This window comes from Sinohyriopsis cumingii, chromosome 8 (genome assembly GCF_028554795.1).
Source record: "Sinohyriopsis cumingii isolate HCF-2022 chromosome 8, ASM2855479v2, whole genome shotgun sequence".
Lineage (NCBI taxonomy): Eukaryota > Metazoa > Mollusca > Bivalvia > Unionida > Unionidae > Sinohyriopsis > Sinohyriopsis cumingii.
In genome coordinates, this window is record NC_142968.1 from 126,812,246 (window position 1) to 126,820,598 (window position 8,353).

Sequence of the window (8,353 nt, forward strand, 5' to 3'; positions counted from 1 at the left end):
ACTAAAATACGTACATAACTCTTCACACAACTAAAATACGTACATAACTCTTCACACAACTAAAATACGTACATAACTCTTCACACAACTAAAATACGTATATAACTCTTCACACAACTAAAATACGTATATAACTCTTCACACAACTAAAATACGTACATAACTCTTCACACAACTAAAATACGTTTATAACTCTTCACACAACTAAAATACGTATATAACTCTTCACACAACTAAAATACGTACATAACTCTTCACACAACTAAAATACGTATATAACTCTTCACACAACTAAAATACGTACATAACTCTTCACACAACTAAAATACGTACATAACTCTTCACACAACTAAAATACGTATATAACTCTTCACACAACTAGGCTTTTTCAACCGAAAGTATTCTTAACAATCTACTACGAAAATATTCAACAGAAAGAGAGAGAGGGAGATCCCCAGAGACTGTCACACACCTCACGCTTTAGAGAATATCAGCAGCAGAAAGGGTGAGCAGACCAGTTTCTGGAGCAGTTAGTTTGCGAAAATAAAGCTTCCTACAAAAATGAACAGACAAGTGTCAGTAACTCTAAGTCAGGAAGGGTGAATATACCAAAATTTCAGACGGAAATTAAGCTTCCTGTGGAGGGTGAAAAAATGCAAGCGTCAATAACGCTAAATCGGGGATGGTGAACTGACCAATTTTATTCCGGAAAATAAAGGTTCCTGCGGAGGATGAAAAAATATAAGTGTCACGGAGACCTCCAACCGGGTTATTTTTTATGTCAAATATATTTACCGATGTAGTCACCCATGTGTGTGTAAAAAACAATGATGGTCATGTGGAATAATTAAATCATTATAATTGATATAATAATGAGCGAATCTACGCCAACTATGGAATCTCACACATATAAAACAGCTCAACAGCGACTAGAGGCAATTAAAACAATCTTCAGTCCGTGATTCTGTCATACAAAAATTACAAGAGCCTCAGGAGTCTCAGGTGGAATTTGCAGAAGGTGCAGAACAGTTATTTAAACCGGTTACAAGGGCTACAGAAGGCGTAACAAAGGCTACCGAAGGAGTTACAAAGGCTACCGAAGGTCTTCTTCCCACGTTAAAGCAAACCGCTGAAGCAACTGGAATAATCCCGAAAAGAACTAAACAAACAAAAAAGATTCTATAAGAACTTCCAGGTGAAATAGCGGGCGCTACTTATCAACCACAAACACAAGAAATACTTGCGGGGATGGACCAACTTCGTTCTGAAGTAGCTGATTTAAAGCATCGTATACCAGAACCAGAACCAGAACCAGAACAAACAAGGGAGAGAACTGAAGTGAATGACAAATCTGTCGAAAAGGGTATTACAAACATAAACATTTTGACAGCGTGAAAGAATTACCTGTATTTGCTGTGCATAGTTTTTATCAAAGAGAAAAAAATTTAAAACCCAAGTTCGCTGATATTACTATAGGTTGTGAAGTCTTTTGCAAATGGATATGTCGCATACACAACGGAGTTGATAAGACCCGAATTAATGATACAAGATTTAATGTGTTTGTTACTGGAATAAATGGATATCTTGCACAATTACAACAACAATCACAGCTAGTATCAACAACCACAGCCAGTATTATAACAACCAGGTAAAAAATCCGGAGAAGGTCTAATCACTGGCTATGTGAAAATTAACCTTCCGTTGCCTCATAAACTTTGTCCCAATAATGTCCTTACCGATGTTAATAGACTAGGAATTTTGATTGGCGGAAGACGAGCAGGTAAAGATTCCCCAGAAATCATTAATGAAGCAGATGCTATTTGTCAGAAATTATTTACAGGTGGTGTTATGGACATTAATATTTATCGTTCTCTTATCGATGAAATCGTTGATGATCACCGTAGTGATTGATGCAATTAGATCAGTGACAAGAAAATAAAATGATTATACATAATGCTCAACGTGGACCTGTAATGGCCAGGGTGATAAATTCGCGATTACCAACATATAAAGCGATCTACGAGATGGACTCGGTGATGTTGTTCGGGGTCTATTTTGAAGGATAGCACCAAAGGCAATACCGATTGCAAAGCAACTAAGAATGAAAGCTATTTACGTTGTTCGTGATAAAGGTATTGGTGCTGTTGGTGATGTTGCCAGTACAGCATTCTCAGCAATCAATGATAGACTAACATGATTAATATGTAGACCGCCACCCGTAAACCCGCGGCCAGTAAAATTACCCAGTACTGAAGTTATGCCTGCATATGCCAGTAAAATAATAACTCAAGCTGCAAATCAAGAACTAACAGAGTTGGCTGGTGTACCCCTGTCAGAAAGGGAAAAAAATATAACTGCAAGTATAATAGTGGGAAGTGGTCTTCGTGGTAGATGATGCCAAATATAATAAAATGTTTAAGCGTGTATCTGATCCAGCATTTGACATAGACGCACGAGTCCTTAAGGATGAATCGATATAAAGGATTAGTATTATTCTTATTAGAATCAGGAGTATTCTTATAATGCGTGTGTACTCGACTCGCGTAGAAGAATCGAATAACAAGTTCAGGATAAAAGTAGATATTTCTTGCCCGCTGAGGCAATCATTGAGATCAAAGGTAGACTTTTGAAAGCAGATGATACAGCTTACGGAATTGATGATCGAGCTGGTTTTGGCAATAACGGAGTTATTGCCTTATCTAACAGTGCCACGTATAGCATTGACGGACGAAATTAAAAATATACCGCTAGACTACATCGTCGTCCAACGTTTTAAACAGGTCATTGGTTTATAATGGTAGATATTTACGGAAGATATGCTAAAGACAAACCCAAAGGTGATTTATCCAAATATGCAACCCTACACGAGGTTAAGAATGAACTGGCCAACTTTTGAAACTCGCAGATGAGGATCAAAATGAAGTCGATTTTTTTTTCAGGATCAGCAGGGACGGTTAAATACAAGCAATATCCCGTTGACAGATATTATTCTAAAAGTTCCAGGTGCGACCGAAAATAAATTAGTGGTGTTTGCTAAAAACGGAAAAATGAAAACTTGGAGGAATCAATTCCAACACTCATGGGCACATTTCTGGACGCATCAGAAGAATTGGAGATATTATGTATGGCGATCTCAACATGAACAATAATACACTTATTAATGTGAAGAAATCGAAATCAGATTATGGTGTGGCAACAAAAAATATGTTGACAACAGAAACGCCACTATCAAAACTGAGACCAGTAAATATGCTGCTAAAACTGGCGATGTAATGACTGCCGATCTCTATATGGCTAATAATAAAATTACTGGTCTTAGAAAATCAGAATCAATCGATGACGCTGCCACGAAGAAATACGTCGACAATAGCAACATCCCAATGATGACTTCGTTAATGACAATTAATGATGGAATGACCACATTTAGATCTAAATATGCTAATCATGTAACCGCATTTGTAAATTTTCGTAGAAACACAAATAAAACCATTAATGAATCTTTTTGGAAATCCAGCAGTCATTGATATCAAGCTTTCTGAAATCTAAAAGATTACAGATGACATGAAAGAGATTATCGATCGTGCACTCCCTGTATATATGTGGCGTTCTACGACGTTCTGCTTTGAGTTGGGGTGGGGTGCTCCCAATATTTTATTTAAATTACTATGGAACTCCCACTCTGGTTCTTTTTTGTAGGAAGTGAAATTAGTGATAGAGAGAGGTAAAACTCCAAGCCCCCAGTCAGCAATGCCGACAATTAAATTATTACGAACACAAAGGTGAAATTCAAAAGAACAACAATTTAATACAATTTAAACGATATTAATTTCTCAACCAATCTTCTTCCTCTCGACCATATAACAACCTATTTCATCACGTGATTATAGTGTAAGATGGCTTTCCACTGTACTTGGTTTCTACTCATCTGTGTTCTACTCTGCCAATTCCTTTCCTCCTTCCGGCGTTCTCCGTGCTACGAGTCTTCCTATACTCATCCCCTTCTTGTCTCCTTTTCTCCTCCTCCTTCTCTCTCTCTCTCTCTCTCTCTCTCTCTCTCTCTCTCGTGACTAGGCTTGTTCTCTGCCTACTGCCTTGTTCTATCCTGTCTCCCCTCTCTGAGACTCCCCTCTCTGAGACTCGGGACTTAACTACCCGGTAGTTCTGTCCCCAAAAGCTTCCTGCGAAAAACACAAGGACTTTACCATGTCTCGTTAGCCATCTCGCCTCACACTAAATCAACAAACAATCATCAGATAAAGGCTATCTACATCTTCGGTCACACATTCGCGCCCATCGAAAAACCCACACGTTCTTATAGAAAACAACGTTGCCGTAAAGAGCGGTATCCTACTTATCATACAGACATCACTAAATTGCGTCATATCAATATATATATATATATATATATATATATATATATATATATATATATATATATATATATATATATATATATATATATATATATATATATATATATATATATAATCTCATTATTCTGAACAATATCACAACAAGCAGATGCATTTCTGTTCATTACATTCCCACAAGTGTACACAAATATTCAAATATCCATATTATTTAATTTTACATGCAGCAACCATTTCCAAAGTTACAATTCAATTCAACAGTTGCAAAATCTAGAATATCACATGAATAAATATTTACTACGAAGTAACCAAATAGCGAATTACAATATTAATTCTGACTACGAGCTAGCAATCTACATATTCATAGCTCATTTCTCAAGTACGCATGTAAATTAAACAATACAAAGGTAATTCTACGTACTAATGATTCTAGTAAGTAAATATACATACTGCACTTAATTACAGTTACAATGCCGTAACATTCTGCAACAATTGAGCAAATAACTCACTGACCTTTACAAAGCTTTCTGTCCTTAGAATGTACTAAGGGTTTTCCCGCCAGTTCACGAGTGGCTTCCTCGGAGCACAATAATACCTCGTGCATTCGCTTTTCTGGATTCGCGAATTCACGGATTCGCGAAATTTTCATTGGTACCCTCTATGTACATGTTTTCTTTATTTTATTGAATTGTACCTTCGTTATATGACTTCTGTGACATATGAAGTTTACCTAGTTTACCTTCCTGACAATGACAAAGAAAACGTCAGTCATTAAGTTTACAGTCCCATTCGTTACTTGGTTTTACCTTATTGTGAGTGCAAAAGAAAACAGCAGCCAATGAATTAGTATAGGGGTAATATTAGTATACATGTACCGTGCTGTAAATGCGCTAGTGTGGCAAATACCCATTAGGCGATAATGTACTCTATTTTTACGTCAACCATTTATTTCTCTTTTTAAGGGTAATGTATTAAGCTAATTTTTAAATGAAATTAAAGTGCTTTGGGAGCATGATCTGGGTCATATTTAGGGTTTAAACCCTAAAAATAAGCATTTATTAGCATTTTTAGTGATTCGTATCAAACATTCGCGATTCCTCCTGATCCGCGACTGGTTCTGGAACCTAACCTCGTGAATGTTCGAGGTATTACTGTATATTGCTGCTTGACCAGTACGAAGGCTTACAATCACTAATTCGTTCCCAGCCCAAATGACTGTTAAATTCTGGTTCGAATTGATGGCGCCACCCTTCCTCAGTACAGATTGGATATTAATTCTACCCCAGTCGGTCCACATTAACAGAGGAGCCTCAGGCCATCTGTCAACGCGGGAAGATGTACAACAACAACAAGGGTCCTTTGTTCTAGAACAAAGCTTCCAACGTCTACATGTTAGTTTTGACACCCACAAAGCGGCGCACTTGTACAAACACGAATCGTTACGATAGTCGCAGGGTCTACATATACACATGGCTGCGAACCCATTCCTTTGTTCCTGACATACGTAATCGCGAGCAGGCAAACGTGACAATTTACAATAGGTTCTGGATCATTATTATGGACACTATTCAATAAATTCATCAAACATACCGCTAAGGTTACCGGCGTGTAGAGGTTCTCAGAAATGGGCGTTATAACATTCATTTACAGTATCTACCACAATTTTACGGCGCTTTCTAGTTAACGAATCTTTTGGATTTGTGTTAGTAATATGGGAGACAAACGACGAAGAAACATTCGTGGAGGAAATCAAAGACAAAAACATCGACGCGTTGTTGTATTATTGGTGTATTGAATTCGTCGGTAATATGCCACCTACTTGGAGTGTTCCTGTTACATAGAATAATGAACTTCCCGATCGATGTTCAACGCTTTAGATACGAGCAAGTATGTTTTTGGCATACCCAACTGAAAAATATAATTGACGAGTATACAGTAAAACAAAATAAATACAGCAGACGCGTTGCTGTTACAGACATAATTGTATATTCTTCATCCGCGGTCAAAGCTGGAACATTAAGTCATCGACGCATTATCAGACACATACGTGATAGCACCAGTCATAGGAATTGGTGTTTCAGTTGCAACCGCAATTGCCGGTATTCTTAATATCAACGCAAAAAAATATCTACGAGCGCGGTTGATAAATTACACGAATACGCAAATAAATTATCCGCGGCGACACGAGCACATGCCAGATTATATTTGTTGATATCACCAGATTATATTTGTTTGTTGATATCATCAGGTCTCATTAATTGCTTTAAATGATCACTCCTTGGCTCTCCACACTATATTGTACTCTAGACTAAACGAACTGGGACTACATTCATCATTACCTAAATGTAAATAGTAGCGAAAAAAAGAAACGTTGTTCAAAGCTGACCGGCGTAGAACAGGAAGAACAATTCCAGTTATCTCCCTTATTTCGGCTCAACAATTTAAAAAAAAAATGATAAAACTGAGGCCATTCTGATAACAACAAAAAGACTTTCTCATTTACATCCTATACTTCACACAATTAATATCAGCAACAGCAACATTAAATTCACACAATCAGTACGAAACCTAGGTGTTACTCTGGACAGTACTCTCACATTGCACCAACATGTCATAAACATATGCAAGGCTGCATATCTTGAGCTGAGACGCATCAGCTCAATTCGCAAATGTCTTTCAGTTGATGCCAGTAAAACACTCGTGTGTTCATTAGTACTTTCAAGACTGGACTATTGTAACTCAATTCTGTCTGGTTCCTCTCAATATCTGCTCCAGAAACTTCAAAAAGTTCAAAACACAGCTGCTCGGATCATACTTAGAGTACCACGATCACAGCACACCTCCCCGCCACTCCGTACCCTACACTGGCTATCCATTCGATCCAGAATCGAATTTTTTTTCAGTACTACGTTTCAATGTCGGACTCTAGTCCAACATACCTATCCGACCTCACCCATGTGTAGACACCAGCAAGATACTTACGCTCCTCTTCTGATAATCGTATACTCGGTATTCCCACTATGAAAACAATTTCATATGGACAGCGTTGTTTTGCATACCAGGGCCCAGCAATGTGGAATGAATTGCCCACTGAACTTAGACACAAAGACAAAGTGATCCCATTCAAGAGTGCTCTCAAAACTAACTTATTTCGACTGCAAGAACAAACTTAAAGACCTAATAATATTTCCTACTTTAAATAATTTCAGCATGTCTTTTTTCTTCTATGTTTTCTAATTTCATGGTGTTTGTTATTGTAATCATATCATAATATGTTTTTTATCTTATAGGTGTTGTCTGATGTTGTAAAGCGCTTAGAGCTTCTAAAGATTAGGCGCTATACAAAGTCCTCATTATTATTATTATTATTATTATTATTATTATTATTATTATTATTATTATTATTATTATTAATGGTGGAATAATAACAGATCAGGAATTCATAGAAATGATTAAAATTTAACATGAGGCCCTGATCCTGTCAGGAGGCAAGGTAGAATCTATGTCATCCCCTAAATTAGATCTCCCTGATTTAAATAATAATGTCGCAAGAATTACTACAAGATATCTCGCTAATACAATTCCTAAAAAACCCAAGATGATATCAGCGAGCTCAACCAGGTCTGAGGCTGACGCTATTTTTTTACGGCGATTCCAGCGAAAGAAATAGCACTAGCACAATTACGAGTGTATCATAGCTGGCTAAATATTAGATCAAAACCATTCGGTGGGTTGCAAGCAAGTACTTCATTGGTATCTGCATACAAAAATAAATCCGATGGACCACCAGACTGTAATGTTGTGGGTATACATACAGGCAGTTTTCAAATCGAACAGATAAATGATGAATTCCAGCGCATAAATAAATTTATCACAGAAAAAGAATTCAAGATCACCAATACAGCTCATGAGCCAACGTTATCGTCCGCGATATAAATATTAACACCTGGCTACAGCGTCGATATATATCAGTCGTCGATCCG